The sequence below is a fragment of the Nematostella vectensis genome, chromosome 14, assembly GCF_932526225.1.
Source record: "Nematostella vectensis chromosome 14, jaNemVect1.1, whole genome shotgun sequence".
NCBI classification, from domain to species: domain Eukaryota; kingdom Metazoa; phylum Cnidaria; class Anthozoa; order Actiniaria; family Edwardsiidae; genus Nematostella; species Nematostella vectensis.
The window spans coordinates 12,290,603-12,315,002 of record NC_064047.1 but is presented as its reverse complement, the minus strand read 5'-3'; the positions used below and the strand labels follow the sequence as shown (position 1 = coordinate 12,315,002).

At 41.0% G+C, this 24,400-nt stretch overlaps 1 protein-coding gene and 1 long non-coding RNA gene across 5 annotated transcripts in view; both read right to left on the bottom strand.

Annotated features, from left to right (window-relative positions):
- LOC5496836 overlaps positions 1–24,400 on the bottom strand; it is a 111,055-nt gene that overhangs the window by 76,987 nt on the left and 9,668 nt on the right. The window lies entirely within an intron of this gene.
- LOC125559934 lies at positions 3,555–9,580 on the bottom strand. Its single transcript, XR_007306602.1, has 2 exons — positions 3,797–9,580; positions 3,555–3,667 (listed from the first exon to the last, which is right to left on the bottom strand). It is a non-coding gene; the product is annotated as an uncharacterized LOC125559934 (long non-coding RNA).

Sequence of the window (24,400 nt, the reverse complement as noted above, 5' to 3'; positions counted from 1 at the left end):
CCACGTGGAAAATGGAGTCTTGGACGCGTCGTGGAGACCTACCCCGGGCAAGACGCACTCGTACGGAACGTGAGAGTCAAGACAGTCAACGGAGCGGAATATCAGAGGTCCGTCCAGCGCTGCTGCTTGATATGCGAAGCAGAGTAACAAATAACTCCTTCTCATTGGCGCCCCCCGAGGATTTGTTGTAGATAGCGCATCGGACACTGTTTGTTTTCTAAGTGACTGATTCAATATGTAAGTAATTAAGTTTGATTGACACAAGTTGATAATTGCTGCTTAAAAGGCATCTGTAAATTGAGACCAGTTAGAGTCAATAGAGCACATTAGGAGATCGCAAGTTTAGAGCAGAGCTAAGTTTAAGCCAAGACCGCGCAGGAATCCACCCTTCAGGTACCATGATCAAGTTATATTAGCTTTATAGCGCATGATTTGTATGTTTTGTGTAGTAGTAATTATTGATTCAAGTGTATGTTCCATTGCTTGTAAGTTTAATTTCGTAAATCTCTATCGCTTCACAACTATGATCGGAATATGTAGGAATATGCCCGAGATCTAGCCTAAATGCTGTAATTATTGATCTATTCCAGAATGTTTTTATAAAATAAATATTGGAAGAAATCCTTGAGGCCGGTCTTAAATCGCTTCGTAGCCGGAATCTACTTCATATATTACCATTTGGCCATTTGCCACTAGCGCTTGACAAATGGCCATTCCAATTGACAAATGGCCAATGTGAGACAGTGTTGGACAGTATTGATTTTTATGGGACAATTTCAATAAACAACTAGAGAATTGTGTTGTATTTGTAGTGTTGTTGATCTTGATAAAAAATGTTCTAATTTTATGTCTGGATATTGTATAGCTATAGCCCACTCTATTTGACTTCAAAATACGTTTGTTTAAACAATATGTGTAGGGGCCACCTGTTGCGGTTTCGGCCGCGCGCCCCTGGATCGACCTGTTTGAAATGCATTGTGGGACGATTTTCCCATGTGAGTTTCTAGATCGGAAAAAAGTAGACTTTTGTGAGTTGGATTATTAAATAAATAACTGGAATAACACAAGGAATCGCGGGTGTTACATATTGGCGACTCAGAGCGTGATTTAGGTGAGTAAGAAGCATTATGGCAAAAGAATTAGAAAACACGGTGAGACTTAAACTGTGCTCTTTGAGCGAATAGAAATTAACTGAACTGTGTAACGAATAAACCATCCAAAAACCTGAAAAGAAGGGAAAATTAGCAGTAATGTAGCGAACAGTACTTATTAGATAATAATTAACTCTGAACCTGATAAAATTAGAGCCAGGCAGTGCTAAGCCCCGCATATCGTACACGAATCAAACGATCAAACACGCGCACGACGATTTCCCCTGATATAGCCGGATCAAGTTTGTACGGTGTAATACAGACAATAAAGTTATAAAAAAATGAAAAAAAGGCAAATTGGGTTCAAGTCGGTGTCGTGTCATGTGTTATACCAGTGAAGGCGACCGGAAGGGAAATCCATTACAGTAAAAACTTGTCCCTTGTCCTCTCGAAAGGCACCGAGCATTGCTGGGTTCCACCGGTCAAGGGCAAGCCGCACATCGAGACGCGCACCTGCAATGGGTCTCTAAATTACCGAGCGGATATCGCCGCTAAAGCAGCTAGATTAGACATTGACATGTTTAAATGGGGGAAAACGAAAGAACTCAAACAAATCGAAATACTCAAAGAGTTAGCAGCGACAAGAGCCGAACTACAGGCTATCGAGAAAGTCGAAAGCGAAGCACAGAATCCCGAGCAGATTACGGGGAACGCCGCCGACCGCTTACATGATTATTTAGAGGAACAGCTACGTTCTATTTCCGGCAGTAGAAAAACGCTCGATTTATCCAACCCGAATTCCGATCACCCCGCAAGTCAAGTTAATTCCGAGCCAAGGGTTCTCCATAATTCAAAAAGACCACTTCTACCTCTATCACAAACCGATTCTCGTGTACCTCTATCGAGCAATATACTGTCCCTCCCGCAGAGAACACTGACTCGATAACACGTTTAGCTGACCTCCTCGCAGAGCGAAACTCGCGCCACAGGCTCCCTCTTCCCGAGCCAAAGATCTTTAGGGGGAACCAATTAGAGTTTCCGAGGTGTCTAAGGGCTTTTGAGAACATTGTAGAGCGTCAGTCTAGTAACGCGGAGGAACGTTTGTACTCGGAAGATATGCGGCCGGCGAAGCTAAGGAAGCGACTTCGGGTTTTATAACGCAATGTACACCATCGTCTAGCGATCGAGCAAAGGAAATGCTCACTCGCCGCTATGGCAACCCGTACTTTCTGGCCGACCCATATCGACATAGACTACACGAGTGGCCAAGAGTGCAGGCGAACGACGGCGTCAGCCTACGGAAGTTTTCAGACTTCCTAGAACAAGCGAGCCAGCCATGTCAGCCTCACAATTTCTGAACGTGCTTAACGACCCAGAAGAGAACAAGAGGCTGGTTCAGAAGATCCCCGGGTACCTAATAAATCGCTGGAGTAGAGCGGTCGAAGGTGGCTTACGACTGATGAGGAAAGAGACCATGAAGACGAGACCTTGCTCGATGCTTACTTCTCTCGCGGCACCGTGCGAAATGAAACTGGGATATTCCAAGACTTTCTGTAATATCCTTGAATATCTCACGATATTCATCTTAGAACATCCTGCGATTTCCTAGGATATTCAAGGTGTGAATTTTCACGGTAAATTTGGACCGATATTCCAGGATATTCTAGGATATCTCAAAAGGCATAGTCTTACTTTAAACAGGATTTTCTACGATATTCTGGAATATCCAATTGGATATAATGCGATTTTTTGGAATATGCATTAATGTGACAGGGAATGCATAGATGCGTTGTTCCTTTTGCGATAAAGAACGATATTCTTAGACAATATTGGATTTTCTTTGATTTTAGTGAATGCATAATCGGATATTATTAGATTTTTCGGAATTGAAGGAAATTGAGGTTATTGTTATTGAAATATTGTCATTTTGCAGAATATTATACGCTTTTCTTGGATATCCGGTAATTTATTACAAATAGCTAGCAATATTTTCCAGCAAATAATTTTATTTTTAGAATACAGAACAAATTTACAATTATCTCAAAATTTGATAATCAACTTTATAATTTTCGGATACAACGTGAACAGTGACTTCTATAACGTTATAGAAATCAGCAAAAATCGTTAAAAGACAAAACCAAATTCGACAAAAAGTTGGTATACAACAAAAATTGCAAGGCAAGCTAAAATATCTCTATGATTATTAATGGACCATTAATGGACATTTCACTTAGCTTTACTTAAGGAATTTTTTGGTTTTGTCTTTTAAGGATTTTGCTGATTTCTAATCAGCTGGTCCATTTTCTCATCAGTCATTTCGTAATTTGCCCTCATTGCACCTGCAAAAATAATGGTAGTTGCAGTTAAGTAAGTGATACCTTTCTGCATTTCTCGCACTGTTGTGACTTACCATAAATTATCTGCATCTTGTTGCTGGTCCAGGGCATCCCTCTGGACCTTCCCTTCCCCTTCAGTGTGCACCGCATGAGCTCTTCTTCGGTAAAGAGGTCTGACAGGAGCCTCTTCACCCCTTCCAGGGGCTTTGACAGATATTTAATTTTCTGCTTTTGTTGTGACTTTAAATAATAAATTGAACAATTAATTGAAAACAACTAAAATCAATGTATAAGCAATCAGGCATGTATATAGTCTATACGAGTTCTATGTTCCGGTTATATTGTTTGTTTGATGTTTTATCGACGTACCACTGGACTGGGCTGATCCTCTGCAGGAACATCTTTGTAAACCTATAAAAATACAAAAAAGAACACTTAATATTCTCTATGTGATAACAGCGGAGAGGACTATTACAATGTGCAAAAACCGCACAGTAACAGCCTTTAAAAATCCAAAACTACTTGCTGATAGTGTTATATTCACTGCATTCGGCTACTAATATATGATACATAATTACCAAAATCATAAAATCCAGGCCGGGCAGGAGAAAAGTACCGAATGACATAATTTGAATTTGTGCCTAAATATTTCCTATGTTTGAGAGCCAAATTCCTCATATCCAGGGAGTGGATTCAGAATATCGAAGCCGCCGTTTAACCAATAACAACCATTTCGTTTTTGTCATAAGTATTGCAACTTCAGCATAATCACACGGTGTAAACTCACCTTGAGTTTTCTTTTCAGGTTTTTTACCTCTTGTTTAAGTTTAAGCACTTTGGACCAGACAAAAGCACTTAAAATTAAGCGCGTTTTGCCGGGACGATCGGGGTAATTACCGCTCGGGTCTACAGTATCCTTAAGTGTTTACTTTACGTTACTTCTAGGTAAATAACATTACATTAACACTAATATACTATTTTAGCAAAGTATTATCAATTGTGTGAAGGTAAATTAACTAACACAAACATTCACGTAAGGGATGCGAAGAATGCATTTAATATTTTGTGGATGTTCCTATTCTTATTATGTTTTAGCTTTAATTCACCCTTAGCAAAGTTACATTTTAAAGCATAAGAGAGAAGGTTGAAGATATTTTTCTAATATTTGCTTACTTTAAAACTTACTCAAGAATAAGAAAATGATAAAGCCCTATCTTTGCAAGTTAAGTAAAGTAATTTAAAAAAGTAAAAGAAATTGGGACAGTACAGGCAGGGAATGAGTACTTTTACCTCAAATCCACTATGTGTGATTTGCTGATATACTTAATGTATAGCAATTTGTAATGTATTTGTTTATTGTTTTTAATTTTGTAGAGAATAAAATAGCACCCAGTTTTTTGTGAGAAACTTTTATAATTGATCCTCGTTTTAAAATAAATATGACCTCCCTTCACACCTGAAAGCCTTCCCTGTTAATCAAAGCATAAATTTATTTTGCTAATTTTGCTGTATCAGTTGTCTATCAAGTATAGTTTAGTTAATGATATCCTTAGTAATGTCAATAAATGCTTTTATTCCCTAGACGGACACCTTTTAATAATGATTGCAGTATTTATAGAACATGCAATCTTTATATGTTTAACATATTGTGCCGTTTTTGTGGGTGGAGGAACATTATGCATAATGAAAGTGCAGGGAAGGGGGATTCTACACAAGTTTATGCTGAAAAAAAGTCATGCTGGCTCCGCTTTTAGGCAGTGCCTAAATCTATATATTAATTAACTCTGTAACCTGATAAAACTAGAGCAAAACAGTGCTAAGCCCCGAATAATCGTATAGGAATCGAACGATCAAACACGCGCACGACGATTTCCCCTGATATAGCCGGATCAAGTTTTTACGGTGTAATACAGACAATAAAGTTATAAAAAAATGTGTTATATCAGTAAAGGCGACCGGAAGAGAAATCCATTACAAGTAATACAGGCAATTACCAATTACCTGGACAAGGAGGAATTGGAAGTTGATAAATTACAGGCTATTTTGGAAGCAGTGAAGAATTTGTTGAATGAAAGCCTCAGTTTTCTATGCGAAGAGAGTTTAAGATTGCCGGTCAGATAGGCTCAATAAAGATCACCTCAGCTTTTCAAGTCTAGTACATCAAATTAAAGCAGGCACAAGTAATGGGTATACTGAGAAAGAAATTATGGGAGCTGTCAGAAAAGCAGTTAACCCAGGTCTTTGTTTGAGAACGGGTAAACAGGGTTTGAATTTAGTCCAGACAAGAAGAATGTTGAGGGCACATTACCAGGAGAAAAGTGCCACCGAGCTGTATTCACAGCTGACAACAGCCGTCCAAGCCTCTAGTGAGTCCCCTCAAGATTTTCTTGTCATTTTGCTTGATCTGAGACAGAAAGTATTATTGGCATCCCAAGAAATAGAATCAGAATGCCTGGACGATGTATTGGTATATAGAAAGACGTTTTCCCAGCATTTGGCTGATATAAAGCAGGTATTAATTAACCTTAAGAAGCACGGTATCAACTAAAACCGTCTAAATGCGAACTATTTAGGCGAAAGGTGAGATACTTAGGAGAATCATATCAGCATTAGGATAATCATATCAGCAAGTGGTTATAGTATGGATCCGGCGGACACAGCTGCTATCAATGCACTGATAGAGAAAAGGCCAGCCATTGTGGGCGAGCTGAGAAAGATTCTGGGTTTCCTTGGATATTATCGACAGTATATCAAAGGACTTCTCGCGTCATGCCAAATCACTGTACGACTTACTGTCACCCCCCGAGGAAGTCCAGGACCAGATGTACCAGAGAAGAAAGTCTGTGTCAGGTAAGAACACAAGCATCCAGTTAACTGGCTTCCGTGTCACCAGCAGAAACTTGAATTTCTGATTTCCCAGCTGGCATCCCCGCCTGTTATGGCCTTTCCAGACTTTCCAGAGAAGCCTTTCATATTGCATACTGACGCGTCTAAAGACGGTCTCGGCGCCGTACTTTATCAGCAGCAAACATTCGGTCTCAGGGTTCTGGGATATGCTTTAAGGACATTAACGGCCGCAGAGAGGAACTATCACCTCCACGCAGGAAAGCTAGAGTTCCTCGCTCTTAAATAGGCCATTACGGAGAAGTTTCGAGACTACCTTTGCTATGCGCCTTCATTCACAATCTACACAGACAACAACCCATTGACCTATATGTTAACCACGGCTAAGCTTAACGCAACAGGTCACCGGTGGGTAGCGGAGTTAGCGGACTATAACTTCACTATCAAGTACCGCCCGGGGACGATGAACATCGACGCAGATACGCTGTCTAGACTACCACTAGAGCCGGAAGAATTGATGACCTGTTGCACTGAAGAAATGGACAGAGCGAGTGTGATGGCAGCGATGCAGCCTTTGAGTGAAGACCGAGAAAACAATAGTCCGTGGGTCAACACAGTCACCTCAAGGTATGGCGAAGTAAGCGCGGAACCAATTACGACGCAACTACGATTCAAAAAATGACGCCAAATGAGATACTAAAACACCAACAAGAGGACCCGGTTATCGAGAAAGTCATGGAGTACAAGCTGAAAGGACTGCATCCATCCCCTAAGGACCGGAAGTATTGGGACAGCGAAGTACGTACTCTTAAGGCAACTGAGTAGGCTCCATAACCATGGCGACGGAACACTTTGGCGAGAAACAAAGACAAAAAGACAGTTGGTCCTCCCATCAAAATTAAAATCGCTAGTTTATGAAGAGCTGCACCCTTGGAGATTATTGCCATTGATTTCCTCCATCTAGAGAAAAGTTCCCGTGGAAATGTGTACATCTTGCTTTTCGTGGACCACTTAACAAGATTCTGTCAGGCCTACCCAACAAGAAACAAGTCGGCCCCGACGGTGGCGAAGAAGATCTATGATGATTTAATACCTCGGTTCGGGTTTCCATCCAGAATTCATCACGATGAGGGCAGGGAATTGTTGTGTAATATTGCCAACAGCCACACCCGCCACAATTGTAAATAAATCTGCTTTGATACCTAGTCCTTTATGGGAGATTGTCGCTCTGACTTAAAAGTCTATAAGCGGTTTCTCCTTTCTATAAGAGACTATAGGTTCATTAAAAATTCTAGCCGTATGAGGCTGAGATCCGTGATAAGTTGCCAGTTTTTTATAAGAATCTTTAGAAGATTCTGTTTAGCCGGGTGGAACCTCATGACAAAATGTTAAGATTCGTTTATTAGATGCCATGTTTGCCTCAAAACGCATTTTGCCTGTCCGTGAATTGAACACTCGCCGTTATGTATGTTGTGAAATCCCGTAACCGTTGCGGATTTCTGCTTAGAAGGTGGCAAGTGGGAAATTTGTTCTCAACGGACGTAGGCCATCTCCCTAGACACAAACCCTTCTTATAACTAAGAGGGTGGCAAGAGAAGAGAATGCGTGTACTGAAAAGTTTCAGTAAGCTATGGACATCAAAGATATTTAAATCAATGAATCTTTCGCCCTTTTATATACTTTTGATGAAGTAAATAAAGTGCGTAGTGTCTTTGAGATTACACTTTTGCTTAAGCGTTATATGCCGCAGAAATAGATCTACGGAGGACCATATACGCTAGACGTGGTTTATGAGGTGACAAAAGCCTTAGGAGACATATTATATGTCTTTGTGGTGGAATTTGTCGTTCTTTAATGTTTCACGTCTATAGGAGCGTTGCTCGACCTGACATAAGCGCTTTCTTTGTGCATGTTAAGTTTCTTAGAGTTATTTAGGACATATCTGCAGTACAGCTCACTCCTGTTTTAATAGATTTCTTAAAATCAAACAGGAAGATTTGAGGCTGCCGAGAATCGCCACTGTAACTGGTAGAATTCAAAGTGCACTTTGGCTAAATCTGGCTTTTTCTGAGGGCTCGCTCATCTCGTCTAAGGTGCCTTCCGATGTCATCGTTTGAAGAAAAATCGGCGGGCGGTTATAGCGTTTACAAGACCGGTTTCGGACTCTTAATGAAGAGACCTTCGTCAGTTGTTTTTCGCTAGGTTGCTAATGAGGACTTCGTAAAGTATGCTCGATTAGCAATATGCGCTACAGACCCCCTAGGGAGTAACGCACTACTACCCCAGTGCACCATTTGTATACTAACTCGTCAAATAAAACTGGGAAGCATTCCTGAAGTTATTTTGCAAGATGAAAGTAACTTTATCAAGTTTATCAAAGACGGTGTGATGAGCTTTTGTAAGAACTGACCACTCTTTATCAAGCTGTATTATGCATAGCTGAGGAAATAAGCTCCTCTGGTCGTGATAGTTATCATGTTATAAGTATTGTTAATGTTATTGTAACGGATATTGTTGGGACGCCAATTATTTTTTTGGCAATGTAGGGGCGGGTTTTACATATGATAGCATAAATAGATATTGTTGTTTACTTTGCACTTATGTGAATAAAATAATAAATGTTATCAACAAAGGAAATAATACAATGTGATAGCACATTGTGGATGGTCAAAGCAATTTTTAAGATATTTCAATTTTTAAACTCTCTCTCATTAGTCATTAGTGTCAAAAACAGCGCGATAAGAAGGGCCAATATTCATGTGCGTGTGTTGTATTATTTAAAGTCACTAGAAGATGTATTTAAATGCTTAGGGTTTAAAGATATGAGGTAGGAGAAATATTAGCCAGGTTCGATAATCAGTGAATTATATTGTCTGAGTATTAGTATCATTTACAAAACTGGGACACTTGTCGTGATTTATAGCGAATGTCCCTATTTACGATAGGCATGACCGGGTTATTCTAGAAAAATGCAAATGTGTGTTTATATTATGTTAAGGGATAGACTTTTTGATATTTAAAGTGTGGGGGGGTTGACAAATACCAACAAAAATAGGAAAAGCAAGAGCAAAATTTTTAGAAAACAAAGCCATTCTGACAAAAAAAAAAACGGTAAAGATTTCAGCCGAATAAACATTCGCGCATGAAGTAATAGCACAACAGAGGGTGCATGGGATGGCAGAGCTCCAGGAAAATTTCACTGCCCCAAAAAGCGATAGCCGATAATTCTATACCCCTGGAATACTTGTATAGTTATAGCAGCATTGGAAAATTTCACTGCCCCAAAAAGCGATAGCCGATAATTCTATACCCCTGGAATATTCGTCTAGTTAAAGCAGCATTGGAAAATTTCACTGCCCTAAAAAGCGATAGCCGATAATTCTATACCCCTGGAATACTTGTCTACTTAAAGCAGCATTGGAAAATTTCACTGCCCCAAAAAAGCGATAAGCGATAATTCTATACCCCTGGAATAGTCGTCTAGTTAAAGCAGCATTGGAAAATTTCACTGCCCCAAAAAGCGATAGCCGATAATTCTATACCCCTGGAATACTCATCTAGTTAAAGCAGCATCAAAAAATTTCACTGCCCCAAAAATCGATAACCGATAATTCTATACCCCTGGAATACTCGTCTAGTTAAAGCAGCATTGGAAAATTTCATTGCCCAAAAAAAGCGATAGCCGATAATTCTATACCCCTGGAATACTCGTCTAGTTAAAGCAGCATTGGAAAATTTCACTGCCGCAAAAAGCGATAGATGATAATTCTATACCCCTGGAATACTCGTCTAGCTAAAGCAGCATTGGAAAATTTCACTGCCGCAAAAAGCGATAGATGATAATTCTATACCCCTGGAATACTCGTCTAGCTAAAGCAGCATTGGAAAATTTCACTGCCCCAAAAAGCGATAACCGATTATTCTATACCCCTGGAATACTCGTCTAGTTAAAGCAGCATTGGAAAATTTCACTGCCCAAAAAAGCGATAACCAATAATTCTATACCCCTGGAATAGTCGACTAGTTAAAGCAGCATTGGAAAATTTCACTGCCCCAAAAAAGCGATAACCGATAAATCTATACCCCTGGAATACTCGTCTAGTTAAAGCAGCATTGGAAAATTTCACTGCCCCAAAAAGCGATAACCGATAATTCTATACCCCTGGAATACTCGTCTAGTTAAAGCAGCAATGGAAAATTTCACTGCCCCAAAAAGCGATAGCCGATAATTCTATACCCCTGGAATACTCGTCTAGTTAAAGCAGCATTGGAAAATTTCACTGCCCCAAAAAGCGATAGCCGATAATTCTATACCCCTGGAATAGTCGTCTAGTTAAGGAGCATTGGAAAATTTCACTGCCCCAAAAAGCGATAACCGATAATTCTATACCCCTGGAATATTCGTCTAGTTAAAGCAGCATTGCCACCAGCTCAAGACGGAAGAATCTATTAGAATCCGCGCTATTTAACAGACCATCCGCTCTAAATTATCAGTCACCTCCTCAAAGAAACTTCTAATAGGCACACTGCTTTTACAATTTTGTAATATTTTTCGCGTACCATTACAAATGATTGGAGATAGTTACGTAATCTACCGGAAGTAAGCTGGTGGCATTGCCGCTTAACCAGCCTCACAAGTGGTATAATTTTATAGAGAGGCCACTCCACCACAACAACCACCCTCACAAGTGGTATAATTTTATAGAGAGGCCACTCCACCACAACAACCACCCTCACAAGTGGTATAATTTTATAGAGAGGCCACTCCACCACAACAACCACCCTCACAAGTGGTATAATTTTATAGAGAGGCCACTCCACCACAACAACCACCCTCACAAGTGGTATAATTTTATAGAGGCCACTCCACCACAACAACCAGCCTCACAAGTGGTATAATTTTATAGAGGCCACTCCACCACAACAACCACCCTCACAAGTGGTATAATTTTATAGAGAGGCCACTCCACCACAACAACCACCCTCACAAGTGGTATAATTTTATAGAGAGGCCACTCCACCACAACAACCACCCTCACAAGTGGTATAATTTTATAGAGAGGCTACTCCACCACAACAACCACCCTCACAAGTGGTATAATTTTATAGAGAGGCCACTCCACCACAACAACCACCCTCACAAGTGGTATAATTTTATAGAGAGGCTACTCCACCACAACAACCACCCTCACAAGTGGTATAATTTTATAGAGAGGCTACTCCACCACAACAACCACCCTCACAAGTGGTATAATTTTATAGAGGCTACTCCACCACAACAACCACCCTCACAAGTGGTATAATTTTATAGAGAGGCCACTCCACCACAACAACCACCCTCACAAGTGGTATAATTTTATAGAGAGGCCACTCCACCACAACAACCACCCTCACAAGTGGTATAATTTTATAGAGAGGCTACTCCACCACAACAACCACCCTCACAAGTGGTATAATTTTATAGAGAGGCCACTCCACCACAACAACCACCCTCACAAGTGGTATAATTTTATAGAGAGGCTACTCCACCACAACAACCACCCTCACAAGTGGTATAATTTTATAGAGAGGCTACTCCACCACAACAACCACCCTCACAAGTGGTATAATTTTATAGAGAGGCCACTCCACCACAACAACCACCCTCACAAGTGGTATAATTTTATAGAGAGGCCACTCCACCACAACAACCACCCTCACAAGTGGTATAATTTTATAGAGAGGCCACTCCACCACAACAACCACCCTCACAAGTGGTATAATTTTATAGAGAGGCCACTCCACCACAACAACCACCCTCACAAGTGGTATAATTTTATAGAGATGCCACTCCACCACAACAACCACCCTCACAAGTGGTATAATTTTATAGAGAAGCCACTCCACCACAACAACCACCCTCACAAGTGGTATAATTTTATAGAGAGGCTACTCCACCACAACAACCACCCTCACAAGTGGTATAATTTTATAGAGAGGCCACTCCACCACAACAACCACCCTCACAAGTGGTATAATTTTATAGAGAGGCCACTCCACCACAACAACCACCCTCACAAGTGGTATAATTTTATAGAGAGGCCACTCCACCACAACAACCACCCTCAAAAGTGGTATAAATTTATAGAGAGGCCACTCCACCACAACAACCACCCTCACAAGTGGTATAATTTTATAGAGAGGCCACTCCACCACAACAACCACCCTCACAAGTGGTATAATTTTATAGAGAGGCCACTCCACCACAACAACCACCCTCACAAGTGGTATAATTTTATAGAGAGGCCACTCCACCACAACAACCACCCTCACAAGTGGTATAATTTTATAGAGAGGCCACTCCACCACAACAACCACCCTCACAAGTGGTATAATTTTATAGAGAGGCCACTCCACCACAACAACCACCCTCACAAGTGGTATAATTTTATAGAGAGGCTACTCCACCACAACAACCACCCTCACAAGTGGTATAATTTTATAGAGAGGCCACTCCACCACAACAACCACCCTCACAAGTGGTATAATTTTATAGAGAGGCCACTCCACCACAACAACCACCCTCACAAGTGGTATAATTTTATAGAGAGGCCACTCCACCACAACAACCACCCTCACAAGTGGTATAATTTTATAGAGAGGCCACTCCACCACAACAACCACCCTCACAAGTGGTATAATGTTATAGAGAGGCCACTCCACCACAACAACCACCCTCACAAGTGGTATAATTTTATAGAGAGGCCACTCCACCACAACAACCACCCTCACAAGTGGTATAATTTTATAGAGAGGCCACTCCACCACAACAACCACCCTCACAAGTGGTATAATTTTATAGAGAGGCTACTCCACCACAACAACCACCCTCACAAGTGGTATAATTTTATAGAGAGGCTACTCCACCACAACAACCACCCTCACAAGTGGTATAATTTTATAGAGAGGCCACTCCACCACAACAACCACCCTCACAAGTGGTATAATTTTATAGAGGCTACTCCACCACAACAACCACCCTCACAAGTGGTATAATTTTATAGAGAGGCCACTCCACCACAACAACCACCCTCATAAGTGGTATAATTTTATAGAGAGGCCACTCCACCACAACAACCACCCTCACAAGTGGTATAATTTTATAGAGAGGCTACTCCACCACAACAACCACCCTCACAAGTGGTATAATTTTATAGAGAGGCTACTCCACCACAACAACCACCCTCACAAGTGGTATAATTTTATAGAGGCTACTCCACCACAACAACCACCCTCACAAGTGGTATAATTTTATAGAGAGGCCACTCCACCACAACAACCACCCTCACAAGTGGTATAATTTTATAGAGGCCACTCCACCACAACAACCACCCTCACAAGTGGTATAATTTTATAGAGAGGCTACTCCACCACAACAACCACCCTCACAAGTGGTATAATTTTATAGAGAGGCCACTCCACCACAACAACCACCCTCACAAGTGGTATAATTTTATAGAGAGGCTACTCCACCATAACAACCACCCTCACAAGTGGTATAATTTTATAGAGAGGCTACTCCACCACAACAACCACCCTCACAAGTGGTATAATTTTATAGAGAGGCCACTCCACCACAACAACCACCCTCACAAGTGGTATAATTTTATAGAGAGGCCACTCCACCACAACAACCACCCTCACAAGTGGTATAATTTTATAGAGAGGCCACTCCACCACAACAACCACCCTCACAAGTGGTATAATTTTATAGAGAGGCCACTCCACCACAACAACCACCCTCACAAGTGGTATAATTTTATAGAGAGGCCACTCCACCACAACAACCACCCTCACAAGTGGTATAATTTTATAGAGAGGCCACTCCACCACAACAACCACCCTCACAAGTGGTATAATTTTATAGAGAGGCTACTCCACCACAACAACCACCCTCACAAGTGGTATAATTTTATAGAGAGGCCACTCCACCACAACAACCACCCTCACAAGTGGTATAATTTTATAGAGAGGCCACTCCACCACAACAACCACCCTCACAAGTGGTATAATTTTATAGAGAGGCTACTCCACCACAACAACCACCCTCACAAGTGGTATAATTTTATAGAGAGGCTACTCCACCACAACAACCACCCTCACAAGTGGTATAATTTTATAGAGAGGCCACTCCACCACAACAACCAGCCTCACAAGTGGTATAATTTTATAGAGAGGCCACTCCACCACAACAACCACCCTCACAAGTGGTATAATTTTATAGAGAGGCTACTCCACCACAACAACCACCCTCACAAGTGGTATAATTTTATAGAGAGGCCACTCCACCACAACAACAGGGTACAGATATGCAACTTTATTCATCCACGAATTTATATACGCTTACAGAAAACGCGAAAACACCGTTGCATTGCAAGTTTACAAGTGTGCCGTGGGGCGGTCTTTACAATTCAAGCTAGTCATGTTTCAAATATTGCTACTCTTTAAAGTTTTGTTTTGCTGCCCGAAGTGATGTCCAATCTACTTTTCCAAGAAATGTCTCATTTGTTTCTCGTTTTTCATCACACGCCAAATCTGTTCTTCTGTTCCGCGTCCTGTCAAGCAAGGCGCGCGAGCTCAGCTGTCACATATCGAACACGATAGAAGCGAACAGACCCCCCCCCCCCCCTCATGCTGATCCAATTCAATAATTTTATTTGGCACCTTTTCATCTTTAATTCACGGGTTTTGCCGAATACATTCATATTAAAAAAGACAGCAGGTATTCAAGTCGTTCTCCTATTCCTGATGTTTTTCATCATCTTACTTTGTAGCGATGTCATTATAGATTTAATTACAACGCCCTTTCCCTTATTTTTGTTGCTTCCCAAAAAAATTGAGCTATTTCTTTTGTCGCGCTCTCCTGGTTCAAACTGAGCAATCGCTTTCAAATCTGTTTTGTTGCGAATTTTTAAAAAACATACATTTATTCGTTCCTTTAATTCATTATATGCCGGGCATTTTATCAGTGCTGTTCCACGTCCTCGACTTTGACCAAGCATATTGGGCACGTTTTTCGTTCAGGGGTTTTGTGTCGTCCTGTTTTGATAGCTAGTTTGTGGTTGCTTAATAATGCACACTAGCAACATAACGACATGGGCGCGCGCACTATGTTTAGCCCGTCATAACAACATGGACATCAGGACATAAAAGAAAAAACATGTTTTTTTAATCTTATGTCGTTATGTCGAAGATAAGAGTGCGCGCGCCCATGTCGTAATGTCGATATTTCGCTAGTGTGCACTGGGCATAAACTTTGTGAACGCAATTCTGTGATTTTAACTTGGGAGAGATATTGTGAACGCTCTTAAATGTCCTTAATGTTCTCAATTTGGTTTTATGTCGAGGGTCTTTCTATTCATAGTTATTAATTTCATTTAACTTGTTGTTCTATATATGTCAGACTCTGTCTTATAAGATTTATTGGTATTTCTGCGTCGGGTGTGGTTTACCATACCTTAAATATATTTAATTTTGTGTTTTTAAAATTCTTTTTTTCCGCGTCATAAAGAGTCGTGCATCGCTACATTAGAAAGTTTAGTACGGTCTGAGTTTCTTAGAACCCCCAATATTGCAACGCTCTGCATTTTGCTTGAGTTTGCAAAGGGAGTCAACCAGCCTCCACCAGGCACGCATTTGAGCTTCAATATTTATTTACCCCCAGGAGCCATCTAATAAATTCTGATTGCACTTCCTCGCCTTGTACCTTGCTAATATCGGAGTCCCTTCCCCTTCCCTCTACGCAAAGACACACGTGTTAGGCATCGTTCTTAATTTTTAAAAAAGAAGTAAAAAACACACACACAACTTGTACGTGGTTATCTAGACCAAACAACATATTGTTTCTAACAGCTTATAGGAATAATTATTTAAATTTACAATTTGCATTTGTGTTATAAAATTCGGATATATATACTCGAGATGTACACGTTTTTAAATAAGGTTGGACTAAAGTAACGTGTGCCGTAACCCTCGCTAGCGGGTTTTTTTCACAGCATGTGATATTTTGTGATTTACATGCTACCTAAGATGCACCGCGGGTCACATCACAAGATGGTGAAGCCTTATTCAAAATACATTATTCTCATGACACAGTACCAACTAACAAATGTTTACACGTCTTTATGTCTATTGTCATTTTACAGACGCTCAGAGCTGTATTCAGTCCACCACCTCGTGAAATACCTCCATTTCGTCGGGTGTGAATCTGTATTTGCCAGCAAAGACGTCACACTCGCCATCAGATGGGGCGCCCTGGGGATGAGCGTACGTTTGTGACCACGTATAGGACCTTTCATTACCCCCCGCGTTGTCAGCGATAAACAGGTCAACAAAACCACCAAACACCGGACCACCAAACACCGGACCGAGACTTGTGTGGTCCCCAATGGCATATTTATCTGGCGTGCGCCTCAATGGCAACTTTTCAGGGCGGTAGCCATTCTTGTTACACAGCGTGAACAAGAATGACTTGGTGGAGGACTGCCATCCACGGTCACTCACTTTGAAGAACATAAAACAAAATGCGTTATTTTAAAATACAAACTAGAATAAAAACAGCAAAAACCGTGCCGAACTCGTATTATTTAAATTCAAGGAAATTGAGTCTTCACCCCTAACCCCGAAGAAACATCTTTCCAAAAGGAACAATTGACTCTTGCTAGATTTATCTATTTTTGTACGAGTAATAAGCACTAATTTTTAACACCTTTTATAGGGGCCGAAATGCCTAGTGTCAGAACATGAAAAAAAGGTTTTGAAACAAGCCCCTCCCTCTAATCGAGCAGATTTTGTCAAGACAAAAAGAAATAATCGCCAGGGGCTTATTAGAGATTTCATGGAGATTTATTAGATGCCGTGTTTGCAAAAAGTTGATCAAAAGGAATAGAAATACAGTCCTACCACATTTTATATAATAACTAGTATCTCCTCTGATGAGTGAATGCCAAGCTATTTTACCGTGAAATACATCTAAGGATGGTGATTGAATTGCCGATGGGAAAAGATACAATTGATCCCTTACCCACAACCCTTCAATGGAGCTTAAAGTTGTATTTTCAGTCAAAACAACGGTAAAAAATAATATTCGAAATTCTATTAATTAACATAAGATAAAAAGCAAAAATAATCAAAATTATTTCCCATTGTATGAATTAATGTTAGGGGCACAAGCCGGGATCCTTTAGACGGAAATGAAGACGAAGGCAAGGCTGGCGTTTTTCAATGCTTTCCAAATGTTTGGCCACAGCAGCAGCATAAGTACAGAATTAGGCTCGCTATATTTATACCCTTGGACCAGACAGATACCCATGTAGTGGTCCCACATGAAAGGAAATATGTAAAACAATCTTGAATGTAGAACAATTCAAGAGGAAACGGAGAAAATTTGGCAAAACGAACCAATCAGACAAAAGCGTGAGGGCGTGGGAAATCACAGAGTTGGTTTCTCGTCCCTGCGTATTTACAGAATAATCTATGAAGTCAAAGTAACCCTAAAATAACACTAATGATTAAGCAACTTTTAAAACTTAACTACGCATGCTGAAAGAGCGCGTGTCTACTAAAGTTTCCCCTAATTGAAATAACGATACAAGTAGAGATGTCTAAACCAAGGAGTGAGGGCGGTGGCATACAATTTAGAAAGAATTTAACTGTTCAAACAAAATTTCCAAAACAAAAAGAAACCGGAGATTTCGCCACGTATAAGAAACTGTACACTCCCTGGATTTAGACGCACCAAAAGGTCATCGATGCGGAGGGTCCACGGGCGTGCTAAAATCTAGACATAGGAAACCATCAATTGTAAACAAAATCTAAATTATCCTTGAAAGATAAATAAAACTTCAAGATAGTAACATGAAATACTAGACGACAATAACCTTGTGTGTTGTGTTGTTTGTCCGTCGCTACGACGAGGACCATCGTGTTCAATTTTTTCATTTTCACCGTCATCCTGAGCGGGACTAAGGACGCTTGTGGGTGCGCAGATGGCTAATAAGGCCAATCTGTGCACGGAAAAGCCTGGGGCACTGAGGGCATGGTATTGTTGCAGCTTTGGGATCTTGAGACTTTCTGGCGGCTCTACGCTCCTCTGCGGCAGCTGTCCAATTTGCCTCGCATGCCGCAGCACCGTTGCGAATGACACGGCGCCAACCTTGACGGTTTTGTGCCAGAAGCTCCCACGAGGTGTGATCGATGTTGAATGCTTTCAGCGAGAGTTTTAGGGTGTCTTTAAATCTCTTCTTCTGGCCACCTTTGCAGCGTTTTCCGTGCTGAAGCTCACCAAACAGAAGTTTCTTAGGAAGCCGTTCATCAGGCATACGAGCTACGTGCCCCGCCCAGCGAAGCTGAGACTGTTTCAGGATGGTGTGAATGCTGGGCAGACCTGCACGTGCAAGGACCTCAGTATCCGGGATCTTTTCTTGCCAGCGAACATTGAGAATTTTCCTCAGACAGGTAGTGTGGAAATGGTTAAGCTTCATCGCATGGCGCTTGTAGATAGTCCAGGTTTCAGACCCGTAAAGTAGCGTAGGCAGCACAACGGCACGATACACTTTGATCTTTGTATCTGTTCTTATCCCTCTCCTTTTCCAAACGTTCTTACGAAGCCTTCCAAATGCGGCGCTTGCTATGGCGAGTCTGTTGGTAACTTCGTCATCGAGGACAACGTTTCTGGAGAGAGTACTGCCAAGGTAGGTAAATTTGTCAACAGCATTGAGTTTTTGACCATTGATGATGATGTTAGGTTCAGTGTAGGGCTTTCCAGGCGCTGGCTGATGCATAGCCTCCGTCTTTTTGGTGTTTATTTTGAGGCCGAAGTTATTACAGGCACTAGAAAACAGATCTACGCTGTGTTGCAGGTCTGCTTGAGAGGTAGCATTGAGGGCACAATCGTCAGCGAATAAGAGGTCGTTTATAGTATCAGCCGAGATCTTGGATTTCGCCTGAAGCCTCCTGAGATTGAACACAGAGCCATCGAAACGATACTTGATGCCGATGCCTACCTCATCATCTTTAAAAGCGTCAGTCAGCATGGCTGAGAACATCAGACTGAATAGAGTAGGGGCAAGGACGCATCCTTGCTTAACTCCGTTTGAGACAGGGAAAGAATGAGAGGTTTCTCCGTTGTCCTGGACGCTCGCAAGCATGCCGTCATGTAATTGGCGTACGATGTTTATGAATTTGCTGGGACAGCCAAACTTCGCCATTATTTTCCAGAGGCCCTCTCTACTGACAGTATCAAACGCTTTTGTCAGGTCGACGTAGGTGGAATACAGGTCGACATTTTGTTCTTGACACTTCTCCTGAAGTTGCCTTGCAGCAAATATCATGTCAGTTGTCCCGCGCTCCTTCCGGAAACCACATTGACTTTCAGGTAGGAGGCCTTGCTCGAGATGTACAATGAGACGATTGAGTAAGACTCTGGCCAGAATTTTGCCAGCGATGGACAGCAGGGAGATTCCTCGATGATTATCGCAGATACGGCGGTTTCCTTTGCGTTTGTAGAGATGTATAATGGAGGCATCCTTAAAGTCCTGAGGCACTGCCTCGTGATTCCAGATGAGCTGAAAAAGCTGGTAAAGTTTCTCCTATAACCTAAACAATATAACAAACCGTCCTATAACATACCTCCCTTGTCAAACTTGTGTTTGTCCCCAAACACGATAAATTATGAAACGATTATTAGAAAGATTATCGAAAGAAAAATAAACTTGGGTCCTAAGATCTTCCTTCTGCCGGCTTCACTCTGGATACTCAGACATAAAACTGCTTCCGGAAGAATCTGAGTTACAGTATTGCGATGTAGACATAAAACTGCTTTCGGAAGAATCTGAGTTACAGTATTGCGATGTAGACACGAAACTGCTTTTGGAAGAATCTGAGGTTTAGTATTGCGATGTAGACACGAAACTGCTTTCGGAAAAATCTGAATTACAGTATTGCGATGTAGACACGAAACTGCTTTCGGAAGAATCGGAATTACAGTATTGCGATGTAGACACGAAACTGCTTTTGGAAGAATCTGAATTACAGTATTGCAATGTAGACATAAAACTGCTTTCGGAAGAATCTGAGTTTTAGTATTGCGATGTAGACACGAAGCTGCTTTCGGAAGAATCTGAATTACAGTATTGCGATGTAGACACGAAACTGCTTTCGGAAGAATCTGAATTACAGTATTGCGATGTAGACACGAAGCTGCTTTCGGAAGAATCGGAATTACAGTATTGTGATGTAGACATAAAACTGCTTTTGGAAGAATCTGAATTACAGTATTGCGATGTAGACATAAAACTGCTTTCGAAAGAATCTGAATTACAGTATTGCGATGTAGACACGAAACTGCTTTCGGAAGAATCTGAATTACAGTATTGCGATGTAGACACGAAACTGCTTTCGGAAGAATCTGAATTACAGTATTGCGATGTAGACACGAAACTGCTTTTGGAAGAATCTGAATTACAGTATTGCGATGTAGACATAAAACTGCTTTCGGAAGAATCTGAATTACAGCATTGCGATGTAGACATAAAACTGCTTTTGGAAGAATCTAAATTACAGTATTGCGATGTAGACATAAAACTGCTTTTGGAAGAATCTGAATTACAGTATTGCGATGTAGACATAAAACTGCTTTCGGAAGAATCTGAATTACAGTATTGCGATGTAGACATAAAACTGCTTTCGAAAGAATCTGAATTACAGTATTGCGATGTAGACACGAAGCTGCTTTCGGAAGAATCTGAATTACAGTATTGCGATGTAGACATAAAACTGCTTTCGGAAGAATCTGAATTACAGTATTGCGATGTAGACACGAAACTGCTTTCGGAAGAATGTGAATTACAGTATTGCGATGTAGACATAAAACTGCTTTCGGAAGCATCTGAGTTACAGTATTGCGATGTAGACACGAAGCTGCTTTCGAAAGAATCTGAATTACAGTATTGCGATGTAGACACGAAACTGCTTTTGGAAGAATCTGAATTACAGTATTGCGATGTAGACACGAAACTGCTTTTGGAAGAATCGGAATTACAGTATTGCGGTGTAGACACGAAACTGCTTTCGGAAGAATCTGAATTACAGTATTGCGATGTAGACACGAAACTGCTTTTGGAAGAATCTGAATTACAGTATTGCGATGTAGACACGAAACTGCTTTCGGAAGCATCTGAATTACAGTATTGCGATGTAACAGGAAATAAATAACAGAAGTAGTAAGAATGTAATTGCGCTAAGATATCCAGAGTTTCTGTTTAATTTCTCGATTTTAGTAACACCTACTTTAAGGGTTGTCCAAGGAAAAATCTTGTAATTATGTAAAAACATTTTCCTGCAACAAACAGCAAAATTAACGAGCTCACCTCATGTAATACCATGGTAGCTGCTAACAAACTATATCTATATTTGTCTATCCAATCCTTTTATCATATGACGTAATACATATTGGGTGGAAGGTGGCTTAGGAAAACGTACTGCAAGTCTTAAGTTTAAAGTTCATGGTAATGAACAAAAAATAGTTTACAAACAATAATTTACAAACATGATCGGACATCTCGACCCTCACCCTGATACGACCCTTCTCGTATTCATTAGTGTACTCACTTGTCCACGCTACGTCAGAGTAGCCACCAAACACGTATCTTCCTCCAACACTAACGAGTACGATGTTCGGCGCTTTGCCATTGCATTTTTCATGGAAGGTCCTGGCAGCCCAGCCATCTCTCTTTGCTGAGAAACATCTGACCCAGCGACTGTTGGGACTTTGCTGCACGGGCTTCAGGAATCCCAAGAGATCTCGGAGGTACTCTGGACCTTTGCCGCTGAGGATGGCGGACTGCTCAAGACCTACAAACGGAGTTACACCATCACCAGATAAGTAACCAATACTCTTTTTATCAAGAAGGCACAATTCCTTATCCTCATCATGTCTCAAACAAGTAAAGTCAGTGTATATGTGTGTCACCCAAAGGGTTAGTACAAATTGTTGCTGCTGTTGTTGTGTGGTCGTACAAAGTCCTGCCCCAAATCAAGATTCCTAGAGTATTCTGGGCCCAAAGTTCCACCATCAGGATTGGATTTGTGTCAAAAGATACTCTCTGTCAATTACAGAAAGGATCAAAATCCCTTCGCCGAAAATTATATATAAATAGGACAAATTATCGAAGTGTCACAAACGCTGGACTTGATCACCATTAATCTTTCGAATAAACCTAACCCGTAACCACCTTTTGTAGAACTACCATTCAGCAAAAGATCTACAACTGAATTGCACCATCAGGAAATATTATGAATAAAGACTTGTGTATTATGGTATGCTTCTATGTATTCTACTCGTCGCAAAACGCTGGTGCTTAAAAATTGTGAATCTGGTATCCTATGTATTTTTTGCTTTAAAATTATCTCAATTATTTCTAGATAAGAACTGCGGCTTTGATCCCTTCAGTCGCTACTCATAATGTAATAAATGTAAATAATTCGGGGTATACATACAATGAAAACTACATGATTAAAAAAACAAAAATTACTTTACACTACCATGAGGTTGAATTTAGGCATAGAGTTACTGGGGGTAAAAAAAACAATGCACAAATCAAATCAAAGGTAAAATTAAATTTCTGAAAAGTGATGAGAGGTTTGATAGCAGAGGATTTCAGTTATTTGATCAGGAAAAACAAATGTTTTCGACTGGAGTCCTATTAAAAATCTTGCTTACCTAGAGGAGAGTGTGGAGCTGCTAAATGCGAGCCTGTGGTCGATGTTCAATGAATGTTTTCCGCTCATTCGGGTCAAAGTCTCATCCAGAGACCCACCTTACATGTCCCCCTGGTTAAACACCTTTGTAACATCAGGAACAGAATTGCGCATAAAGGAACCCGTGCTGAGATTCTGAGGCGCCAAGAGTGTATCAACATTCTCATTCGGAGTAATCAGGTGGAAGCTGTTCATAAGGAACACAAATGCGGTTCAAAAGAATGGTGGGAGACAGCCAATAGAATAACTGTCCGGAAGACACAGGGAACGCGCATCATCATCATCATCGGTGATTTCACCCGGCATCATCAACTCACATTTTCAAGCCACCAATACTGATAAGGCATATGTTGTCCCCGTGCGCCTGGAGATACCTGAAGGCACCCGAACCCCAACAGTGAGTGAGAGCGATGTAATGAGTTTTTTATCACATAGAAACGAACTGCCTCAGGGCCTGATCAATTTCCGTACTTGCTCTGGCGCGACTTTTCTCACACTCTTGCACCTGTTGTCAAAAATATCTTCAACTGTTCACTCCAACAACAAACTGTCCCAATGGCTTGGAAGTTAGCGAACATCTCGCCCATCCCTAAGGAATCTCCTCTGACAGAGTGTAGTCAACTCAGACCAATCTCACTGACTAATATCATCATTAGGATTTTCAAGCGTCTTGTCTGCAGAAACGAACTCTGTTCCACTCGGAAATTGGCCCCGACCAATTTGCCTACAAGAAAGGCCATAACACAACAATGGCCCTGATCAAATGCCAACATTTTTGGCTCAAGCAGTTAGACAACGATGCAGATTTTGTTAGAGCCTTGTCATTTGATTTCAGCAAGGCCTTCGACACAGTCCCTCACCATATTCTCTGTAATAAACTGGCAAAATACGACATCAACCCTTACATCAAGAACTGAAATCTTCAACAAAAGTAAGTGGGACACTTCACATACGAACAACCGCCAACCCTCTCCCCCCGATTAATATTGGTTAGAGGCGATTTTTCAGCTCAAAACACAAGCAGTAGCAAGGTGATCATTTGCCCTCCAACATTGAGGAAGGGGGAGGGAAAGTGTCCCATTAGTTTTGTAACAGATTGTCTCAGAAGTGGAACGATTGGAATTTGTCACGCTTATCATCGATTTCTTAAAATGTATTCTCTTTATTCGCATACCCTAATGAAAGTTTTTCAATCTATTGATTATTCGAGCTTGAAGTAAACATGTTGACGTCCCCAGAAAATACTTTTGGGATATCTGTGCGCTATTTGGAATATTTTATTCAATTAATTTGAATTAAATGAAGGTGCGCTAGGATATTTGCAGACTATAA